The sequence below is a fragment of the Giraffa tippelskirchi genome, chromosome 9 (genome assembly GCF_054371585.1).
Source record: "Giraffa tippelskirchi isolate mGirTip1 chromosome 9, T2T-mGirTip1v1.2.pri, whole genome shotgun sequence".
Lineage (NCBI taxonomy): Eukaryota > Metazoa > Chordata > Mammalia > Artiodactyla > Giraffidae > Giraffa > Giraffa tippelskirchi.
This window is the reverse complement of record NC_137283.1, coordinates 125,002,075-125,027,229: the sequence shown is the minus strand read 5'-3', so window position 1 is coordinate 125,027,229 and position 25,155 is coordinate 125,002,075. Positions and strand designations below refer to the sequence as shown.

The window sequence follows — 25,155 nt, the reverse complement described above, 5'->3', positions numbered from 1 at the left end:
TTATATACCAGAAAAGACTTGTTTTTCCTGTTTTTACTAATTGAGCCATACTTTTTTCATATTGCAAAGTGATACTGTAAATCTTTTTGTCGGGTGAAAAATTACCTCTGCCTCAATTTTTTTTTTTTTTTTTTTTGAAAATCTATGTTTTCAAGTAAATGTGGCACAGTTGTACCTCTTACTCTCAGGATTTTAGTTATTTTTATTTTCTTTTACTTTTATTACAATTTTTATTCCTTTTGCTTCCTTCATCTCTTCAGAGTTACCTCTGGATATAAACATTTTAAAGTTACTTTCATATTATCCCTGTAATACACAGTTTCACTGAGCTTCTTATTGAAGGCGATTTCATTTATTTGAATGAACAACTGAGATTCATTCAGAGAAAATAGGTCAGGATTTTTCGGTGGTCCAAACAATAAGATAGCAAAGGATCAGTAAGAAAAAAGAACTATGCATGCATTCAAGAATCTCCAGACAAATGCCAGGAGTGTAAGGAGTAAGAACTTAGGTTCCTATTGCATCTGTGGACTGAAACCCAGTTGACATTTTAGAAATTGGTAGGTTAGAGCAGATGTGAATAGAATGCTAAAACTCCCGGGACTCCAAACTTAACAGTGCTTTGTAGTCAGTGCAGTGTTTTGTATACAGTAGGCACTCAGTACATAATCTTTACATCAATAATGAATGTGCGGGTAAACCTGCTTGGGGGAGGAAATGCAGGACTGGATGAATACAGATAGGAAACAAAAGAGAAGGCCAGAGATGACAGAGTCGGACTTTGTTAGTTGTAGAAGTGGTCATAGTTGGTGATTTCCTGGGTTGCAGTGAGGTGGTGCTAGTGGTAAGAACCCTCCTGCCAATCCAGGCAGATGCCAGAGACAGGGGTTTGATCCCTGGGTCAGGAAAATCCCCTGGAGGAGGGCATGGCAACCCATTCCAGTATTCCTGTCTGGACAATCCCATGGACAGAAGAGCCTGGTGGTCTACAGTACATAGGGTTGCAAAGAGTCAGACACAACTGAAATGACTTTGCAGACATGCACGCAAGTGACTGAGGAGCTGGCTTTGTGGGGCTCAAGGCAGAGGGTCAAGCCAGTAGACAATAATGAGGTGGTATATGAGTACTTATCCCTTGGAAATGTATTCTTATGCACGGTTCATTGTACTCATGCTCAGATAGGAGCTTTGTCTTCAAGGAACCTGTATTTCAAAGGAAAAATATATATGTCCAAAGTTAGAGAATTCATTATGTGTAACAATATTGTGTCAGAAAATAACTTTCAATGATTGAACATCTGGGTGTACCTCGTGGTTCCCCTCTGCGAGATCTAGAAGAGCTCCTCCCTTTCCTCTCTGCTGGGTGGAGGAAGTAGGGGATGCCCTGATGATGAACCATTGGTGGTGGACCCAAAGGCCACTGCTGGAAGCTGGGCTAGGATCTGGGGGTTGTTGTTGCTTTGGTGGTGGCTGCAATGGCAATGGAGTTACAACATGGGGAACCTTCTGGGGTTCTGGTTGAGTCAACCCCCGTCATTCTCTGGAGTCTCAGGCCATTTCCTATACCCTCTCCTTTCCTCCTCTTCCCCGCAGTTATTGTCTTCTCTGACTCAAGGGTGGGTCTCCCTGGTTTTCTCTTCCATAGCTGTATCAAGTGGTTTTTGTCTGGGTTTTCTTCATCTGTTGGTGAAATAGAAGCCTTATTCATTGCTTTTGCCCTGTCTCCCATCAGACCTTGAGGAAAACAAAGCATTTTTTGATTTTTTTAAAAGGATTGTTTTTGTTAGTAATGGGAGTGGAGGGCACACATAGAGGTGAAAGGGTGCTCCCATTTTCTTTTCATTTATACACTTAACGTTTTTATGAAAATACAAATATATATATACATATATACAAAGACCTAAGTCAGACTAAATTTCCGACTCCACTTTTCTAGATATTTGTCACAGGAGTTGGGGTAGATGTCTGGGAAAAATGGGCTTCTGAGAGGAGAGTAAGGATTAGAATAAGGGTGTGGGCATGGCTGGCGATACTACAGCTTTGACTAGGTGGGAAGTCAAAGGGAAGAAGTCGGCTTTGAGGCTTTTCCCTCCACTCAACTCGCATCACTTGCTATTGCTTCTGAACCACAGGCTCCCCTCCCAGGACAACAGGGAGCAGGGTGAGAAGTTAACACACGGGATTGTTTCTAAGTGCTGATAATCTTCTCTGAGCGCTTGATGGCCTCTCATGACTGACCTTTGGCATGTTTCTGTGATAATGTTTTCTGGGTTAGTAGACCAGGCTATGGAATATAAAGAAGACCCAAGTCGGCAGAGAAAGGAGGTGTTCAAACTTATATATTTTTAGTTTTGTTCTATTGCTTCTAAGCCTTTAGAAAAGAATGTAACTGACAACTACAACCCATTTTCAAACTTAATTTATATCTGTGCAATTTAGGTAGAAAGCCCCTGGGCAGGTACGGTAACTTTTTTCTGTGCCTGCCAGGGTACCGAGCATATTGAAAGCATTTAACAAATAATGATAATAATTTAAAGCAATGGGAGCATTGGGTGTATAGGGAGATAAGAAACTGGAAAACTGGGGCCCACTAATAATTAATAATGTCTCAGGAGGTGGTCCCACTGTTTTTGGATTTTAAATCCCCTTGTTCAATTTCTTGCTGGAGTGAATTCTGCACAAAGAAGAATAATCTTTAATTTGATACTTAGTCACTTCAGTGTCCTGTGCTGAGCTGGCTAAGATTGCATATTCTTATGAAAATATACGCATTCATAATCAGTCTGATAATGTTGCTCCCTAGGGCTTCTAAATGCAAAAGCAAGAGATCATTTACTCAGATATGTGGCTTCAAAGTCACAGGATCTTCTGAGAAGTTCACATTTCTCATTTTTCACTTTTTATTCTTGGAACTGAAAGGAAAACAACACCATGAAAACTTATAATTGACTACATAATGAAACAAGGCCCGGCACTGGTGAGTTAAGTCTTCACCAGGAATGAATGCTTGCCCCTTTATGTAATAGACTCAATTGACAGATATTTTAATAAAATGACAGGGTGACTCGAATATGGCTTTGATTAATGTTTGATTACTAATTATTTTGATGCCCCTTGTGCTCACATCCTGAAGATTTGGAGTCTGCCTTTATTTATGTGGATTAAGATGTTTAGAGATCATAGGAAAGGCAACTCTAAGGATAGATCGGAAAGGATGCAAAGTGACTCTCCTTGGCCCACCCTCCCTTCCTCCAGTGTGTTATTTTCCTGTCTGGTGCATCCCTTAGCACCAGCCTTGGGTTTGGGTTAGACTTTCCTTCTCCCTGTATCAAAGTTTGTGATTCTTTGCTTTTCTGAATTGACTCTACTTCATTTTATATTCTGCTTTCATAATGCTCTTGAATCCTTCCTCTCCTCTATATCCTCTTGCCATGGCCCAGTTTTGAAACTATACCATCTCTTGTCTGAATTACTAAAGTAGCTTCCAGAGTGGTGCATTCAGTCTGGTCTTTTTGTATTAATAGTCCACCCTTCACCCTGCTATTAGAGGATTTTTTTGTTTTTTGTCTTCATCCTGAAGCACAGGCCTGTTTTAGTCTCCCCTTCAGTAAAAATTTTCACACCCCACCTCCTTCATCTATTGGATAAAAATCATTTACCTTGGTAGAGCATACAAAGATACTTTGTTATCTGGTCCCTGGCTATCTTCCCAGCATTATCAATAGCTTCCTCACTGTGGGTCTTTATACCACTACATGGGTCTTTATATGGGCTGCTTTGCTTCATCCATATACCTTTGAACATGACAATCTGTTTGCTTGAATTGCATTTTTCCCTTTATTTCTCTGAAAGATGCCTACTGTTCCTCCAAGGCTCACCTTGAAATTACCTTATTGTATTGGAGATGGAGATTATTTCCTCACATTTCCCACATTTTTTAAAAACCAAGAATCTATTCTTGGATTAGTGTAGGATTAGGTCAATTTCTCTTACTAAGGAATTGATAATGGGGATGGAAAGAGAAAGTCAATTAGTTGGCTGTGGGTGTTGGATGAGTAAGGTCTTATGGTCTCAAGGGTTGACGTGGTCATATGTGCAAGCCAAGAAAGATGATCTCTAAGGAAAGGTAGGAAAATGGGCAAATTGCAAGAAAAAAGCATGTGTAAGTGATGAGCAAACAAAAAGAATGAGTGGGGACTTGTCTTGGTTCTTGGTGGCTTGTCAATTCCTATTGGAGTCCCTTTTGATGCTGCAGCTGCTTTTTAGACACTCAAATCTATGCTAATATCTTCTTATTTAACTTGACCAGTTGAGTTTCTGTTCCTTATTATCAAATGATTCCTTATAAAGACTCATCATGCAATACTATATAAAAATGATTGTGTATATGTTCATCTTCCCCACTGGACAGTAAACTCCCTGAGGGTAGTGACACTGTTTTATTTATTTTGAGATTTCCAGCAATTAGTGTTGCTGTGGTAGACTGACAATATATGTTTGAATGAATGGAAACTAGCCTCATTTTTTCAATGCCTTTTCTAACAAGGAGCTTATGAAATTACAAAGCTGGTGTTGCTATCAGTGGATGATAAAGTGTTAGTTCTTCCAGTAAATATTTGTATTTTAATAAGGGCCTTCTGGAATCAATCCTTCAAGGCACAGGAAAAGCTGTAAACCTGGGAACTTATCAGTACTGGATTTCATGGGCACTATTTTGGGAGCCTTTCAATGCCTCTAAGGTTGTAACATACCTTTGTTCAGGACCAGTAGGGTGTAGGACTGCAAGCAGAAAGAACTGTCTCAGGGACAGAAAGACTCCTTTCCAGCAGGGACTGATGAAGTGGGCACCAGGACTGGGACCTCACTGCCCAGAACTGCATTTGCTTCCTTCCAAATGGTTTTATATAAACACAGATCATCCAAGAAAAACAGAATACTCTTAGTGAAATCAATCAAAACAGTAAGTTACTTGAGGTAAAATGATAGGGAAGTTCACTTTGTGAATCAGTATATTGCTCTTTAGATATTGTTGCCTCTAATAATACATTCTCTTACACTTTCTGCGTTGGTGTTACTGATCATATGACTTAGAATAAACACTCAAATAAACCTCCTTTTCTATGGCATGAATTAAAGACAATGCTTCCATATTTTAACTGAAACTTCTTTATAGGAAAATCAAATGGAACAGATCATTGAAATTAGCTTGAGATGAATGTTTCCCTCTACCAAATTTGACCTTCCAAGATTTTTTAGGTCATATAATTCTTGATCTCCCTTTTGAATCGTGAGAGGTATATTTTCACCCTCTTTTCCCTCTTTACAATATTGTATTATTAATCTTCCCCTTTTTCAGTTAGTACAATCAGGGCCATGAAACTATCATTTCTCAAACTGCCATCCTCATTAACTGGCATTTCTATTAGGGCAGATACCTTTGAGAACATCAGCCTTCATCAGGACCAGAATCTGTTTAACATAAGACTTCTTTTAGACAAATCTTTAAACAGAGAAGGCATCTTTCTTTATACTATATCTGGTAAATGTGCTAGCACTAGAGTCTAGCTTTATTTGAGGACTCAAATTCTACTTGTGGTTTAAGGTGGTGTCCCTTTTAACATTAAATGTAATAAGGTGGGGGCTTACCTGGTGGCTCAGTGGTAAAGAATCCGCCTGCCAAAGCAATAGAGACGCAGGCAAAGACTTGTGGACACAGTGGGGAAAGAAGACGGTGGGACAAATTAAGAGAGCAGCATGAAAGTATCTACATTACCATGTGTAAAACAGATAGCCGGTGGGAATTTGCTGTATGACTCAGGGAGCTGAAATCTGGTGCTTTGTGACAACCTAAAGGGTTGGGATGGAATGGGAAGTGAGAGGGCGGTTCAAGAGGGAAGGGACATATGTATACCTATGGCTGATTCATGTTGCTGTATGGCAGAAACCAACACAATGTTAAAGCAATTATCCTCCAATTAAAAATAAATAAATTAAAAAGAATCCTCCTGCTAAGCAGGAGACATAGGTTCAGTCACTGAGTCCAGAAGATTCCCTGGAGAAGGAAATGGAAACCCACTCCAGTATGCTTGCCTGGAAAATCCCGTGGACAGAGGAGCCTGGTGGGCTACAGTCCATGGGGTCACAAAGAGTTGGACATGACTTAGTGACAAAACAACAGCATAATAAAGTGGAGGTGCAGCATGGGCATGCTGTTGGATAAAGATTTTAAAATGTTAACAGTGTGCTAAATGAAGATGTTATTACTTTCTCAGGTTTGATACTCTCTTTCTGTAGATATCATGCACTGACATAGGACTCATACAAACCTATTCTTTCTTCCCTATATTTAAGAAGTTCAGTTAATATTTGTTTAGGAGTGATTGCTCACCAGGCTAGAATTGGAGATGGGTCAGTTTTAGGGGGAAGCTTAATTTAATGGTTGAGTTTAAGGAGAGGGGAGAAGCTCTTTCTTCTTGCCCACTCCTCAACCCATCTCACATCTAGTGGAGAAAATAGTGAAAGCAGGTGGGAAAGAGGAAAGGAAGACCTGAATGAGAGTGAGGTCCAGTTCCAGAGAGCTTTTCATGCGTTTGGAACAAGCGAAATAAAAGTAGCCCTCCATATGCAAATTCAAACTTTTTATTTAAATATAAAAAAGCTATCAAATATGCCATCTTGACCACAGCAAATAGTTCTTTATATTTTAGACTTTATTTACAAAACATCCAAACGTTTCTTTCCATTCATATCCAATATGTTGTAACAAAACTCCTATGCTTTATGTGACCTCAGAGCCCATCTAATTTATTTTCCTAATTGTGCAGGAGAACAATTGAGTAATCCGTATGATAATCAGGATGATTACATACTTTATTGACCAAATCTAGACACTGAGAATAAAAGAGGTTGTTATTCACAATACCCTAGGACAGCACGTATAAACTGGGAAACTAGGATTTATGAGCACCTTGATGATAAAAAATAGAAACTAAGATTGCCAGATAGCTGAGTCATTAAAATTAACTTAATTGCCTTTTTTAGTGTTCTGCCATTATGACTGAGGGAAAAAGTTAAATTGGCCATTCTAAAAATGCTAACTTTTTTTTTTGATCATTTATTTTGTACCTGGTGGTATTCTGAGCACTTAATTCATAAAAACACGATGAATCCTCATAATAACTCCATGAAGTTGCTACTCTCTTCCTGATTTGACAGATGAGGAAACTAAGATCTAGAAAGGTTAAATTACTTGTCCAAAGTCATAAAACTAGTAGCCAAGAGAGCTGGGATTCAAACCCAGTTCCATTACCTCCTGAGTCCATGTCTTAATCATCACCTTATTCTGCCTCTCATGTGTCTAGGATCCATGGTTGTGAAGGTGAGTCTTTAATAGGCATTTGGTAATTCAAGATGTTATTTAGCTTTTCTATGATAATAAAATGTTTTTCTTTTAGATTTTCATTGTACTTGACCATTTTGCAAAAATACTATTTTTCTATTTATTATTAAAAAAAAGAAACTCCAGTTTTAAATTAGGAGGAAGATCAGAGGTTATCTAATTCAATCTCCTCCTTTATCGGGTGAGCAGTCAAGGCTCAGCATCTTTCATATCTATGTAAGTTCACTTGGGAGCACAAACAGAACTGGAACCCAAGTTTCCTGTCCCTCAACCTGCAGCCCTTTCAGTAGTTTTGCATTCACTTAAAATAAGAAAAATTAACATACCATGTATCGAATACAGAATGTTTTCTATAAAACTATGCTGAAAGATATAAGCAGAAATATAATTCAGGAAGATGTAATTTTTCTCTAACAAAATAACACATTCCTGTTATGCACACAAAGAACCAGCCAAAATTAGCAAACTGCTCAAATAATTCTAAATTCTAGTCTAGCTTCTGTCACTGTTTTTGTGCAGTATTTGGTAGGTCAGTTCACCTCAGTGACAGTTACCTCATGTTTATAATAGGAAAAATAATGTCTTTACTCTCTGAGGCAAGGAAAAGGCTGCCTTTTTTAAAAAAAATACATAATAATTTTAAAACACATTTCAGGTTGGAAGGGACTTGAAAATTCCATGTTATGAGCATACTACCATGTTTTGATAAGAAGCAAATTATCTAAAGTACTAACTGTAATGGTTAAACAAGGCAGAAAATCTTTAAACATGGTAATCTCTGTTTTTGCTTTTGATTTCAATTCTATTCTTCTGGATAGACAGAATTAAATAAATTTTCTGTATATATGTTTTTCTGTCTTGACCACATTCTTGTTCAAAATAAATTGTACTATAAAGCTACAATAAGTTTCCTGAATTTTGTAAGCGAAGGTAAATAATTTAAGCAATTTCTCCCTGGCTCTCCTTACCTCAGTGGACTATTGCCATTGGTCACATTAACTGGGTAATTACTAAATTTCTATTACTGTCTAATATTACAGCTGAACCAAAAGTAGCATTTGGTAATTCAATGTTCATGAACATTGAGGGTAAACTGTGAACAAATAGAACCGTATTTAATTTTTTGTGTGTGCGTATGTTTACATGTTTTAGAGGTTAGGGGCAGACTTTCATTTCATGTTAGAAAAATAAAAATGAAGGAAGAATCAAAATAATCTATTTTGGAGTAATAGCTGTTTTTAATTACATGCTTAAATTATGATATTAGAATAAGTATAACCCCAATCTGTATTTCAACTTCAGCACATGCAAGACTTAATTTTAGATATCATTAAAAAAATATTTGATGCTTTTTAAAAATAGGAAGTAACATATAAATCTATTTGACAAGATCTGTTTGCTGTTCCGCGTTTGCATTATCTGTTGTACAGAATACATAAAATGCATGTTCTTGCTATTTATTAAAGACATATCTTGAAGGTATAGGTTCAAGTCAAAGAAGTATTTTTTGAATAGAAATATTCCTGGCAGTTAATAAGTTGGCATTTCTTTTATCGTTTTGATTAAATCTTTATTTTAACCATTAGAGGGCACATTAGTTCAAGAAAAATTAAAATCACACCAACAAGAAGAAAATAGGCTTAAAAGTGGTAGGCAGAGAAAATTTCTGTATTTAACTGTGCTTATCTATTAGTTCTTTAAATCTGAAAAGAATTCAAGTGTATATAGTTTCCTTTAAGAAACGACTCTTCACTTTTTATTGCTAGCTACTACTCCTAAGAGAATGAAGTTGGCCTAGTTGAATTTGATGAGGTTGACTATTATGTGACCAAGAAGGACATAATAAATCATGGCATTTGAAGAACATCCTGAGTTCAAAGGTATGTATGATTAGGTTATTATGAAGTAGGTAAATGCTAGTCCCTGGTCTTGTAGTTATTTAAAAAAAAAAAAAAAATGGCACCTAAGTGTGAGTGAAGGCAGCTTCACCACAAATATTTATAACCTTTACAATTTGGTACAAATTATAGAGAGAACAATGGATGACCCCAGAGTGAACACAAGGCTTTATTTCACTAGAAAGACTTGACTGGGGTCATAAACTGCAAGAGGGTAGGCCCCTCAAGTGGCTTATGAATGACTGCCCAGTCCCAGAATGAGTTCATTTGTTTTCAATCTACAGCAAACTGTTATTATTGCTAATGTTCAGTCTTTTGCTCTAAGGCTGCAGGCTTTAATCTGTAAAGGCTGAAATAGATACTAGCTAGTATTTAACAATAATGCTTTTATTATGTTGAGGGAAATGAATGCATTACATGATTAGTTCATTAATTTAGTTAATAAAATTAATTGAGCACCTACTAAGTTTCAAGTTCTAGCATGGGTTGTAAGGAATAAAGGCAGCTTAATGTATTGTCCCTAGCTTGACAATACAATTTTTTATTACCCTGTGATTTATGAGAAATAAATCAACAAATAACTGTAGCATATGATAAACTTTATATATTAGTGGGAAAATAGGAAAGTGATTCGTCAAATCTACTATAAAAGTATTTTACATTTTATTTTTAAGGGAACAGAGGGGTTAGGCCAAATCATTAGTATATACTATCTTCAGTTTAAGACTACAGAAGTTCTTTGGTAACATTTTTTTCTGAGAGTTAATTATACAATAAATTGTAGTAATTAGTGGCATAAAACAAGGTAATAATGTAATTAAAACCAAAATATTTACTTGCTGTACAAGATACTTTTATGCATCTTAATTCTGCTCCTTGCAAGCTAATAATACTCTATAGGAATTTCTGTGTGGCTTTTACATCTGGTGGCTGTGGAATTAACATGTACAAAGAGAGCTCAGAATTATGCTTTAATTATGATTTGAATGATGATTTGAGTCTGAACATGAGTTGTCAACAGAATTGTGAGCTGGGCAAAAAAAGAGATAAGGATTGTTAGTGGGATAAAAAGTATATTTTCAGTCACTTACTTTAAAGTGCCTTTTGTTTTAGAAGAAGTAATTAATGTTAGGAATTAATTGGTTTAGATTCTTGATTTTAAAGTTATCACTTGGTTGCTACGATGAAGCCTTTTCAAAATTACTACATGATTTGCCATGACAGGAACATTTCAGTTGAAAGGTAGAAAACATAATTGAAAAGCTAGCTTTTGAGTGCCTGCTTATCACCCTAATTGATAGCAGATGAGCCTAAGGAGCTAAATGTTGTAGTTCAATAAAAAATAATAATAATTTAGCTGGATTTCACATTATGTTGCATAGTTTCCTCTAAAGGCTAAACATTATTGTTAATGTTTTGATAAAATACTAGGCTTTCAGTGGAGCCTGGTCAGTATGTATTAACTATCACAAAGCAGCCATGAAGTCAAAATTATATGCAAAAAATAGATCCAGGTATAGCATCTGAAAATCTTTAAGGTTTGGATAACTAAATTAGGGCATTCATAAAATCCATCCATAAAGAATGATGTTTTATATGTGTGTTTATTGATAATAGAAAACACATTACAAAGCAGGCTATACAGTATGAGAACTACTACTTTAAGAAAGAGCAACATATGTAAGAATGGAAAAAAGCAGAAAGGATATATGCCAAATGTTAACAGTGGTCATCTCAGGCAGTGGAGTTATGAGAGATTTTCATTTTTGTTAGGCATATCTGTATTTTCCTAATTTTCTACAGCAAATATATTTAATTAGGATATGTTAATATTCCAATCTGCCTAATGTTTATCAGGAAAATCTTTACATGACTTTAGAATACACTGTGTCCTCTTGCAGATATCTAGTTGGTCCCAGCATATATTTACAATTCTTATTTATTCATTTAAACTCTGTTTTTATATTTACATATTTTAAAATCTTAACATGCAGCAAGAATGAAATGAAAGGAAATAGATCCAAATAATACCACGTTTTGAGTCTGCACACGAGGAGGATGGTAGACCTATGGGTAGTGATGGTGGGGACTGATCAAACCAATCACCTAGGACAGAAAGTGTGACTTTCCTTTAAAGAAAGATGATGGGACAACTAACACCCTGGCTGCTTATTTCTATAAGCCGGTAACCCTTTGAGTGAGGAGAAAGCATGGACCAATTGTTCTTCTCAAGGAGGATTTATTCTCTAATTTTTATTTAAAAGAAGAGTAGCTTTCGGCAGGTGTATTTCCAGGGCACTGCTCACATCAGTGTGAACAGTGGGACCACTAATACAAAAATCAAATGAGATGGGCAGACTTGAGTGGAGGTTAAGTAGGAATTTTCATCCATGGGAAGAGCAGAAAAAGCCTCTAAACTATTTACTCGAGAAGCAATGTGCCCCCCCCAAAACACCCACACAGATTTACATATGTGTTATAGTTCTCTGTGGCATCTGTACTCTAGGTCAAACAAGATCAAGCTACACAGTAAAAGAAAAGAGACTGCTTTGCTGGTTGGGATTAATAGCTAGTCACAAGGTGAACATTTATTAAGTTGTTGGAAGTAAATGTTATAAAATCATAGTTTAAAGGAGGAAGTTATGTTTCTGGGGACCCAGTGTTAAGCTCCTTTTCCCCCTTTCTGATTAAACCAGATACTCTAGTGGGGTTTTATTTTTTCTGCTTCATAGGCTGTCTTCATTCTGACTTGTGGAAAACAGATTTTAACTACTAGTGAATAATCAATTTTCTGTTACAATTTTATTAACAGTAAGTAATTAGTCTCACAATTTTATTTAGAACATTGGTTCTAATATCTGGCTGTAATTTTTTTCAGCCCAAATGAAAATTTGTAAGCCGTGTTTCAAATTGGTCCTTTAACCGACAAACTGATTTTCTTGAGAGAGAAAGCTTAGAAAATTTTCTAATTAGTGCTAAGACCTGATTTTCTTTGGCTCACTGCTTCATGTATTCTACTTCTTCAAATTATGCTGTAGGAAATGTCTTTAGAGGCTGGTGTTTTCTATTGATCTCTACAATTGTTCTCAGTAATTTAGAAGTTAACTGTGCAGTGATTTTTCAAGAATGCGACGGAGCCTTGAGTCAGCACACACTCCTCTCCACCGAGCCTGGGGGCAAAGATCTTTGTAGCCCATCGTTGGCTCCAAGCCTTAAGAGTGGGGTGCCTGGCTCAGTTCATTTCCTCTGTGTAACTTTCCTGTTCTTTCTTCCTGCAGTTCACGCCTTAAATGCCTCTTCCCTTATAAGCTGAGAAGGGATTTGTGCAGCATGAGCTTACCTGAGAAACTAAAGATCATTAATTAGAAAGGTGCTTCTGGGCAACAGGAAATTTTTCATTGGAAAGGTTTCAAATCTAAGAAAGTAATTAATTTCTCTGTGGAAGAGGATCACATTTTTCTCTTCTGATGTCCTTCCTTATTGCAATTGAATGGTTTAAGGCACAACAGAGGGAATACTACTCCTCTCTCATTAACCCTCACAGTTTGGCTCCCTCTTTTCTGTCTCTTTTCTTTCCTCTTCCATTTCAGCGTTAGCAGTGCCTTCTAGGGATTTAATGGGACATTTTATTTTATTTTTATGAAGGAGAGTTAAGGAATATAACACAATAAGTATTTTTCTTAATGTGCGTATACTGTCAAAAGGAGTCTTTAAAGACAAAATATTCCTGTTTATTAAAAGAAAAATGACAAATTAGAAAAAATAGTTGCAATTAATATGATAAAGTTTTGTTAAAAGGAAAATGACAAGTTGCAAATTTAGTTGCAAAATATAAAGTTTTGCCATCATAGGTATACTGCTGCTGCTGCTGCTGCTAAGTCGCTTCAGTCGTGTCCGACTCCGTGCGACCCCATAGACGGCAGCCCACCAGGCTCCGCCGTCCCCGGGATTCTCCAGGCAAGAATACTGGAGTGGGTTGCCATTTCCCTCTCCAGTGCATGAAAGGGAAAAGTGAAAGTGAAGTCGCTCAGTCGTGTCCGACTCTTAGCGACCCCATGGACTGTAGCCTACCAGGCTCCTCCATCCATGGGATTTTCCAGGCAAGAGTACTGGAGTGGGGTGCCATTGCCTTCTCCATCATAGGTATACTATGATGATCAAAATAAGGGGGAAAAGAAATGGGCTGATATTTCAAAGGAGAAATAGAGGGAGCTGAAATCCATTGCTATTGATAACCAAAGAAATTAATACTGAAATAAGATACATTACAAACGTTTATGTATTTATATAGCTATGTATGTGTCATCTATCATTACCATTGTCATCTAGTATTCAAGAATTCCTATTTTATTCAATAGATTGTAATTCTTATTGTAATTATTTTCATGCTCAAATTGACCCAGATTTGGTCAGCGGGAGGCCCTATGAGCTGGCTCTTGTGGGTTTTTTTTTGACATGCTTCCATCATTTTTTGGAGTGCTTTCTTACTTTCTGATATAAAAAAGTTGTTTAAGGCTGATCTTAAACTTTTCCTGCCCCAGATGTACATCAGTATTTCTGCAAGGAGCTCTTGCTGAACTTGTGTGTATTTGTGTATTAGAAACCATGAACTCATGCTGGTATCTCTGATTTTAATCCAAATTCACAAAGTTCCTTACTTGCCTTTCTTCATTCCATACTTGCCTGTCTCTCCTTGTGCAGTGAGAACTCTGGCTTCTCTCAACTTCAACACATTTGCTTATCCCTTCAATGCATATAACATAGTTTAAGAATTCATACAGTTTACCACCACAAAAACAAACCTACTAAGATGAGGTCCAGATTTGTTTGTAAATTTTACTCCGTGTGTGTGCATGTGTGTGTGTGTTAGTCACTCAATTGTGTCTGACTCTTTACCACCATGGACTGTAGCTTGCCAGGCTCCTCTGTCCATGGAATTTTCCAAGCAGAAATACTGGAGGGGGTAGCCATTCCCTTCTCCAGGGGATGTTCCAAAACCAGGGATTGAACCCGGGTCTCATGCAGTGCAGGCAGATTCTTTACCATCTGAGCCACCAGGGAAGCTCTTTACCCAATGGCTGGTATTCAAAAGTAATTTGGTTAGTTCTTTATTTTTCCCACAGTACACTTACATTGTTTATTTAAAATACAGCTTAGATCACTCGTTTCTGTTTGCATTTAATTTTGTGGTTTTCCCCATTTTTGTTGACTTTTTTTCTTTGAATATTAGAACATTAACATGCTTCCACAAGTATCCAAAAAAGTATAATCAGGTATACTCAATCCCTTCTTTATCACTTTCATTTTATTCTCCCAACTTCTTTGTAGGTAACTAATTTTATTGCTTTCTATTTTATCTTTTCTATAGTTTTTCCAAGAACAAACATATTATTGGATGTTTCCTTCTTTCTCTTCTTTATTAGATGAAGGCTGTATACTATATATACATTTTTATATTCATATGAAAATCACTGCATATCAGTTCGTAGATATGTTCCTTATTCCTCTTCACCTACCATATGATACTTCAATGCATGTTTGTATCATAGTTAATTCATTCAATCTCTTATGTTTGGGCTCTTGGATTTTTCAAACAAATAATGTGGCAAGGAATGACCTCATATTGTTTAGGTGTAACTTCTGGGTAAAAATAGTAGAAATGAGATCATTTGATTGAAAGTTAAATGGGTTTGCAGTTTGGTTAGATATTGTTATGTTCCTCTCCATAAACGTTGTATCATTTTGTGTTCCTCTAGTGTTGAACAAGAGTGCTTTTCTTCTATAACTTCATAAATAGAGTACATTGTTAAGCTTTTGAATTTTTGCCAATTTGATGGTAAAAATGATAGCTATGTATAATTTTAATATTTGTTTATCTAACGAGTAAAGTTGAACATCTATTCGTATGTGTACAGTCATTTTGCAATCTTTATTTTTTTTGGTGAATTGACTGCTCATGTCTCTTGCCTACTTTTCTGCAGGATTTTTGTTCATGTTTTCCTCATTTCTTTTTACATAAGAGATATCAGCCCTTCATCTGTGTTGTATATTACAGATTTTCCTCCCAATTTGTTGTTTGTCCTTTGATTTTGCTTGTGATATTTCAAGTCAAACAAATGTTTTATTTTTATTTTCATGTAGTCAAAAATACTAATTTTTCTTTATTGCATCTGAGTTTTGAGTTACAGTTTTCCCCTGTAGCAAAGTTATAAGAGGAATTTGTGTGTTTTCTTCTAGTGCTTGTGTTGTTTCATTTTGTTTTAATGTATGTGTCAGGAATCTTTTCATCACCCCAGTAATTTGAGATACCACCTTTATCATGTACCAAATTTCCATATGTAGTTGGGCTTGTTGCTGAGCTTTTTGTTCTAGTTCATTGGTCTGTCTATTCATACATCAGTAGTATACTCCTTTACTGTGTGTTTTCATATCTGGTAGGGCTGGTGTCCTCTCATAGCTTTTTTTTTTCAGTGTTTTCCAAGTATTCTTGCTGTTTGTTTTTCCATAGGAACTTTAGCAGCCCCTTGTTTAGCTCTGTCATGTGTCATGTGTGTGGACTCAGTTGTGTCTGACTCTTTGCAACCCCATGAACTATAGCCTGACAGGTTCCTCTGTCCAGGGCACTTGCTAGTCAAGAATACTGGAGTGGGTTGCCGTTTCCTATTCCAGGGGATCTTCCTGACTCAGGGATCAAATCCAAGTCTGTTGTGTTTGCTGCATTGGCAGGTGGATTCTTTACCACTGCACCAACCTAGGAAGCCTGTTTAGCTCTAGAAGAGAATTTATACGGTTTTTTTTAAAATTGGGATTACATTAAATTCATGAATTAACTTTAAGGGAGAACTGGCATCTTGATGATGTTGAAATGTCCTAACCAGAACAAGGAATATCTTTCCACTTAGGAGTATTTTATTGCTTTTTCATACAGGTTTTGAACATTTCTTGCTAGAGTTTGTTCCTAAGTATTTTATCTTTTTTTTTGCTGTTGTAAATGGGGTTTTCTTTTCCATCACATCTTCTGTTTATTATTATATATAAGGAGGTTACTGCTTTTTACACATTAATTCTATATATTCCTACCTTTCTTAATTCTTTTAATTTTTTTAGCTTGTTATACCTTTGATTCCTTAGAGGTGTATGGGTATGTTAAAATGTCCTCTGTGAGTTGAATTCAAGATGGTGACACAGGAGACTCCTGAACACATCTCTTCCTTCTGATACGCCAAGTCTACCGCTACACATGGAACAGTTTCCTCTGAAAGAAATCCAAAAACTAGTGGAGTGACTCCTACCTATTGGGCAAACAAGAAAATATTTACATTGAAGTAGAGTAAAAAAGCTGGGACAAACTTATGCCACAAACCCCACATTTGTACAGGGACAAAAAAATCAGTAGGAAACTCATAACTCCCAGCTTACCCCTGAGGAGTGAAGGGTTTGGACCCAACATCTAGCATCCTAGCTTTTAAAACTACCAGCTGAGGGGCTGGCCACCCCCAAACATCTAGCTCTGAAAACCGATAATGGCTTGCTTCTATGAAACCCAGAAGACTATAGGAAAGAAAGAGACAGTTCTTAATGGAAGCATAAGGACTCAGCATGGCTGCTCCCACAGGGCTAGCACAGAGGGAGCAGACAGAACCACCTAAAAAAAAAAAAAAAAAAAGAACCACCTGTCTCCCTGAAAGAGGCCTATTTACACACTTTGAAAGCTGCTGCCTGAGGGTCAGGCTCTAATTTAACACAGTGAATTATTGTTGTAAATGACAAATAAATAAATAATAATTCTTATAAATGATTGTGATCGTCCCCTGAGACCTGAGCTATTTCAAATCCTCAAAGATGATGCTGTGAAAGTGCTGCACTCGATATGCCAGCAAATTTGGAAAACTCAGCAGTGGCCACAGGACTGAAAAAGGGCAGTTTTCGTTCTAATCCCAAAGAAAGGCAATGCCAAAGAATGCTCAAACTACCGCACAATTGCACTCATCTCACATGCTAGTCAAGTAATGCTCAAAATTCTCCAAGCCAGGCTTCAGCAATATGTGAACCGTGAACTTCCAGATGTTCAAGCTTGTTTTAGAAAAGGCAGAGGAACCAGAGATCAAATTGCCAATATCCGCTGGGTCATCGAAAAAGCAAGAGAGTTCCAGAAAAACATCTATTTCTGCTTTATTGACTATGCCAAAGCCTTTGACTGTGTGGATCACAATAAACTGTGGAAAATTCTGAAAGAGATGGGAGTACCAGACCATTTGACCTGTCTCTTGAGAAACCTGTATGCAGGTCAGGAAGCAACAGTTAGAACTGGACATGGAACATGGAACAACAGACTGGTTCCAAATAGGAAAAGGAGTACGTCAAGGCTGTATATTGTCACCCTGCTTGTTTAACTTATATGCAGAGTACATCATGAGAAATGCTGGGCTGGAAGAAACACAAGCTGGAATCAAGATTGCCGGGAGAAATATCAATAACCTCAGATATGCGGATGACACCACCCTTATGGCAGAGAGTGAAGAAGAACTAAAGAGCCTCTTGATGAAGGTTGATGAAGGTGAAGGAGGAGAGTGAAAAAGTTGGCTTAAAGCTCAACGTTCAGAAAACTAAGATCATGGCATCTGGTCCCATCACTCCATGGGAAATAGATGGGGAAACAGTGGAAACAGTGTCAGACTATTTTTTTGGGCTCCAGAATCACTGCTGATGGTGACTGCAGCCATGAAATTAAAAGACGCTTACTCCTTGGAAGGAAGGTTATGGCCAACCTAGATAGCATATTTAAAAGCAGAGACATTACTTTGCCAACAAAAGTCCGTCAAGTCAAGGCTATGGTTTTTCCAGTGGTCATGTATGGATGTGAGAGTTGGATGGTGAAGAAAGCTGAGCGCCGCAGAATTGATGCTTTTGAACTGTGGTGTTGGAGAAGACTCTTGAGAGTCCCTTGGACTGCAAGGAGATCCAATCAATCCATCCTAAAAGAGATCAATCCTGGATGTTCATTGGAAGGTCTGATGTTGAAGCTGAAACTCCAATACTTTGGCCACCTCATGCGAAGGGTTGACTCATTGGAAAAGACCCTAATGCTGGGTAGGATTGGGGGTGGGAGGAGAAGGGGGCGACAGAGGATGAGATGGTTGGATGACATCACCGACTCGACGAACATGGGTTTGGGTAGACTCCCGGAGTTGGTGATGGACAGGGAGGCCTGGCGTGCTGCAATTCATGGGGTCGCAAAGAGTCGGACACGACTAAGCGACTGAACTGAACTGAACTGAACCTGAGACCTGGGAGGCTGGTGGGCACTGTCTCCATGTTCTCCCTCTGCTCTGCCCCAGGTCACTGGTGTCTCCTTGGAAGGACCTTGTGCATACGTCTGGTACCTTGGCTTTTGTGGTTGCAGTTCAGAGGATGAAGTCCTGATAGTCCACATCTGGTAGCCAGTAGGACTTGTGGTCATGGATCCCAGAGGACTATAGGAAACAGAGAGTTCCTAACTGGCTATCCCCTCAAGGCTCACTGCAGAGCAGGCAGACAAAAATGCCCAGCTCCCAGTCTTTCTTTAAAAGCTGCTGCCTAAATGTCTGGCTTCCCATTAGCCTGCATTTAGATGCTGATGGAGATCCTTTCTTTGGGACACTGACAGGTTTTGGTACAGCTTCAATTTCTGGAAATCCTAAGAACAAAGAAGACAACTTGGATAGTAACAAAAGATTTGACAGACAAATGAGCTAGGACCGGGGTATAAGTTTCATCTCCTAGATAAGACCACTGCATCAAGATGGAGAGGTGGCTATTTTACCTAATGAACAGAAACCAACACAGACAGTCAAGGAAAATGAAGAAACAGAGGAATATGTTCCAAACAAAAGAATAAGATAAAACTCCAGAGACAGACCTTCATGATAATGAAGATAATTAATTTCCTTGATAAAAAATTAAAAATAGTGGTCTTAAAAATGTTCACTGAGAGCAGAAGAATGCATAAATAAACTGAGAATTTCAACAGGGACAGAAAGTGTAAGAAAATACCAAATGGATATTACAGAGCTGAAGACAGTAATTAAACTGAAAATTTTAATAAAGGGTTCAAACTATATTACAAACTTATAGCAATCATAGATCAATGGAACAGAACAGAGACCCCAGACATAAACCCACACATATATGATAAACTAATTTTTGACAACAGTAGCAAGAACACACAATAGAGAAAAGATAGTCTCTTCAATTAATAGTGCTTGGAAAACTAGACAGCCACATGCAAAAGAATAAAAACTGGATCCCTATCTTATACCATATACAAAAATCAACTAAAAATGGATCAAAGATCTGAAGCCATAAAATTCCTAGAAGAAAATACGGAGGTAAGCTTGTCGACATCTTTTTTGGCAGTGATTTTTATGGATTTACCACCGGAAGCAAAAGCACCAAAAGCAAAAATAAATAAGTGGGATTACATCAAACTGAAAAGTTTCTGCAGAGCAAAGAAAACCATTGACAAAATGTAAAGGCAATCTCTGGAATGGGAGAAAATATTTTCAAATCATATATCTGATAAGAGATTAATATCCAAAATATATAAAGAACTCATATAATTCAGTAGATTTTCATTGAAAATCTATTTTCATACAACACAAAGAACTTATACAATTCTTTGGTACAATACAAAGAACACATACAATTCTTTGATTTTCATTGATTTGTCTAATTTGTCAATCAGGTGAAATGCTGGGCTGGATGAATCACAAGCTGGAATCAAGATTGCTGTATATCTCCCAGCAATCAGATATGCAAAAAATGAAGGGAGCTAGAGAGCCTCTTGATGAGGGTGAAAGAGGAGAGTGAAAAAGTTGGCTTGAAACTCAACATTCAAAAAGATAAGATCATGGCATCTGGTCCCATTACTTCATGGCAAATAGAAGGGGAAAAAGTGGAAGCAGTGACAGACTTTATTTTCTTGGGCTCCAAAATCACTGCAGATGGTGACTGCAGCCATGAAATAAAGACACTTGCTCCTTGGAAGAAAAGCTGTGACAAACCTAGACAGTGTTTTAAAAAGCAGAGACATTACTTTGGCGACAAAGGTCCGTATAGTCCAAGCTATGGTTTTTCCAGCCAGTTCAGTTCAGTCGCTCAGTTGTGTCTGACTCTGCAACCCCATGGACTGCAGCACGCCAGGCCTCCCTATCCATCACCAACTCCCAGAGTTTACTCAAACTCATGTCCATTGAGTTAGTGATGCCATCCAGTAGTTATGTACAAATGTGAGCATTGGACAATAAAGAACTGTTTGACCTTTTTAATTGAATTTAATACTGATAACATCCATTATTTTAAAAATTAAACATTTAAATGAAACATACATATATTTCAGAAGAAATCTATTTAATCCTTTTGTTTTAGTACAGTAACTATGTTTATACATCTCTGCTGCTGCTAACTGCTAAGTTGCTTCAGTCGTGTCCGACCCTGTGCGACCCCATAGACGGCAGCCCACCGGGCTCCGCAGTCCCTGGGATTCTCCAGGCAAGAATACTGGAGTGGGTTGCCATTTCCATCTCCAGTGCATGAAAGGGAAAAGTGAAAGTGAAGTCGCTCAGTCATGTCCAACTGTTAGCGGCCCCATGGACTGTAGCCTACCAGGCTCCTCCATCCGTGGGATTTTCCAGGCAAGAGTACTGGAGTGGGGTGCCATTGCCTTCTCCAAAGCTACATCTCTAGCTTTTTATGTAAGTTTATAATCTTTATATGGTTGTAATCAATGAATTATACCACATTTTATTCTTTTTAATTTAGCATTATGTCACAGAATGTGTGTGTATAGATATATACACATATATATATGTATATATGTGTGTGTGTATATATATATATATATATATATATATATAATATTTAACCCTTTATTGGCATCCTATATTCTATCAAGTCAGTGGGAGTGTGCCTTGTTTTGCCTGCACTGTTCTTGGAGCTTAGCTGTCATCTAGATCTCTGAAGCAACTCATCTGGAAATTTTGAAATAAGTGTTCAGTAGATGAAAGAGGTGGAAAGTATGAGTAGGGGAAATATGGAGAGTAGGGGAAATATGGAGAGTAGGGCATTCCAAGCAGTGAATTACCCAATCAAAGATACTGAGATGCAAACCCAATAGACTATTCAGACAATGCTATATATTTTCATTGTTTGGAACTCTTAAGAAGGAAAAAAGGATAAGATTTTGAGGACCTTAAATTCTAGATAGACCACGAGAATAGTAACTAAAGAATACATGATGATCTGATTTGCATTTTAGAAGATCATTACAATAATTATATGGGCTTCCCTGGTGGCTCAGATGGTAAAGAATAGGCCTGCAATGTGGGAGACCTGGGTTAAATCCCTGGGTTGGGAAGAGCCCCTGGAGGAAGGCATGGCAACCCACTCCAGTATTCTTACCTGGAGAATCTTCATGGACAGAGGAGCCTGGTGGGCTGCAGTCCACTGGGTCTCAAAGAGTCGAATACGATTGAGCGACTAAGCACATAATAATTATATGAAGAAAGGCTAAAATGGAATCCAGGATAGAGAAAGTGGAACTGGTTAGGAGACTAGTTATAAATCAGGCATGAGATGACAAGGGTCTACCCACAATGGCAGTAATAAGGATGGACAAATAGGAAGAGAAATCAAGCAGGATTTGGTCACTAATTGGCTGCGGTCAGTGAGGTAAAAGAAGGAGATGAAGATGTGTCCCAGATTTCTGACTTCAAGGATAATAAGTATTTGTCTAATGAATGAACAGTATGGATAACAATATTAACCAAACTTGAGAGTTAAGATAATGGTTTCAGTTTTGGTCAATTTAAATTGTAGGTGCTGGTGTCAGATGAGGGGTTGGATATATGATGATACTGGGAGTCTGGAGAGAGGTCTGGGTTGACCTGTAGACTGGGCTGTCAGCCCTGAGGAGTTCCTTATGTTCAATTATTGTAGAGCATGTCTACCTAGGTATTCTACTATCACCTGAACTTCAACATAATCAAATTCTAACTCATCAGCTTTTCCCCCAAGCTAATTTTGTCAGCTCCCTCATGGCTAACTGTGGTACTATTAAACCACTCACCTCTAGACTCTAAGCCACAGATGTAAACTTTATGCTTTTCATCTTTATCGTTATTGCCAAACTAGCCTTTAACAAATCCCACGGTTTATTTCTTCAAAATTTCTTAGTAGAATTACTTAGGTGCCCAGAAACCTAAGTTTCAGTCCTGACTCTGCTGCTAACTGGGAAGATAATCAACTTGTACAAGCCATAGCACCTTACTAAGTCCTTATATTCAAATCTGAAAAAAGGAGAGTTTGACTTACATAGTGAATTCTCTTCTAAGTGTTTGGGGCTATATTTTTTCTTGCTGATTCTGATACTACCATCTAGGTTTATGTAACTGCTTCCAAACTGCTGTTGCAGTTTTCAGTGTTATACCTATCCAATCCCATGCATATATTAGTCACCAGAAACTTCCTTAATCACTAATTTTTTATGTTATGTCCTTGTTCGAAAACCAGTCTTGTGGCTCCCTTTTATCTACTGCATCAAGTCTGACTTCTTTGTCTAGTTATCAAGATTCTATAAAATGATTTCTACCTAGCTAAGCTTATCTTTCATTATCTTCTAACATCATCTCTTATCTCCAGTCAGTCTAGACTTCTGACCGATTTCTTCAAAGAATTTGGTCATGATCTTTTCTCCATTTGAAAACCCAGTACACCTTCCCTGAATCCTAAATTATTTTTCAAATGTCAACTCAAGTCCTCTCCTCCAGGGAGATTTTACTCACCCATTCCATTACTTAGCATTCACCTTTTCTCTGATTTCCAAGAACAGTTGTATTCTGTGGCACAATTTAGCACTTAATCCATAGGTTTAACTTTTGACTGATTTCTGTGTGGGGACCATCTTCTGTATCTGCCACCACCTCACAGAATATGAAACCTAATGCACCATAAATACATACTGGTTTATTAGCTTTCAGGAGCACACTCATTTCTTAAAATAAGAAACAGGCTATAAGCTACATGTTTGAGATAGCAAAACAAAATAACTAACTGGAGTTCTCTGACTACAGTATATATTGATGCATTTCTTTGAATTTTTTTCTTCAGCCTGTGCAGTAAGTGGGGTACAATTCATGGAAGGAGTTTGTGTTTTTCCATTCTGAAAAGACTTCTTTCTGAAGGCCCAGTTTGTTATCATGCGTTAAGTGCCAAAAACAGATGTCGCACTAAGTGAGGTCCTATAACACTTGTCACAAGTTGAGCTCTGTTGGAGAGGTAACCTGTAAGATGATTTAAAAATCATATGCTACAGTGGACATGGGTAATTGAAGAGCCTAAATAGTCTATTAAATAGAAAGTTAACTCAAATTATTTTTTATTGTATTTATATACAGTTGCTGGTTTGGGCATTATGGGTCAAGTATTGTCATTAGAAGTTGTGCATTTAGGAACTGAATTGTCTATGCTCTGATAAAAGCACTTTAGTTTTAAGGATGTCACTTTTAACTTCTGAAACTATCTAGTGCAATTCCAACTTATATATATTGTTTTAACAGGTCAAGGTTTCAAATAGATTCCATGAATTACTTGAAGAAAGCAGCCACAAAATAGGCCATAAATTACTTGATTATGCCCCAAAGTAATATTTTAGCTGAGTTTTGAAATTTAAATGCCTCTTTGGACTTAAAAATTTATTTATATTACATTAGATTTCAAAAGAGAAGAGAACTTATCAGCCACTGCTCATCTTTTCTCCAGATCTGTCATCAAACTCTTAGCTAGTTTTGTAATTATTATTTAGTACTTTTGTATTTTTCAAGGCACCCTGAAGTAATATTAATTATCATGACAAGCATGTTGCAGTAATACTGTTTGATTCTATAAGACTTTTTCTGGTATCTCTGGGTTTTTGGCTGTTTATTTATAAGAAAGTTTATTTAGCTGTGACACTGCCTTCAAAAAGTTTAAAGTCTCCCAGATTAACAATGAACTACAGAGCAAAGACAGGCCAACCTACATGCGGAATTTAAATGTAAACCCTCATGGGCTGAAGATCAGATTCTAAAGAGAACCATGATTCGCAGTCTGTGTTCTCTAAGGTTGAAAAAGTGTCTAGACTCCTGGGAGCAGGTGTCAGCAGTCTTTACCACAGTGGTTCTCAGTGTAGCAGAAGTTGTGGAAAACCATATCAAGGAATAAAAAGCTGAAGGGGACAAAGCTGTCTCTCAAAACACAAGAGACCCAGAGAATATGAAGTATGGCAGAGACCTCATGGTTTCCATCTGTTCAAAAACCACTTGGGTAAACATTTCAGTTGGTTTTCATTCCCTGCCCACCCATCCTGCTGGTGTTTACTTACTATTCACTGCATCTGCATGATATATTCTTATTAACTGAGAAAAATCTGCTTTTTCATAATTTGGATGTGATTGTACAGCCACTTGTCCTCTAATGATAATTACACCATCACATAATTTATATTTTACAAAGCACTGTCACAGACATTATTGCATATGATCCTATGACAAGCTTGTGAGGTAGGTAGAGCAGAAGCTATTCTAGTCATGAATAATTTGAGATTAAGAGCAGTTAACTGATTTTTTTCCCCAAGATCACATATCTAATAAAATGCTGTTAGAACTGGAACCCAGGTCTCTTGACTTAAAGTCCAGAGATCTTTCTATTATTCTTGGATTTGTATTATCAAGCTTGTTAATTATCACATTCAAAGGAGAAAATGATGATAAAAATGTGAAAGGATTCACATTTCATTGAAAACAAGGATGAGGACTGAGGCTTCCTATGTTGCCTTTCTGATTT

At 37.4% G+C, this 25,155-nt stretch overlaps 1 long non-coding RNA gene across 3 annotated transcripts in view; it reads left to right on the top strand.

Annotated features, from left to right (window-relative positions):
* Nucleotides 1–25,155, top strand: part of LOC145520957 (uncharacterized) — a 315,163-nt gene that overhangs the window by 24,947 nt on the left and 265,061 nt on the right. For 2 of the 3 annotated variants that reach the window (XR_014064947.1, XR_014064948.1), the window contains one exon: nucleotides 9,166–9,279. This is a non-coding gene — a long non-coding RNA (uncharacterized LOC145520957). Of the gene's footprint in view, nucleotides 1–9,165; nucleotides 9,280–12,029; nucleotides 12,109–25,155 lie in introns of all 3 variants that reach the window. The other variant, XR_014064949.1, reaches the window with a different exon arrangement.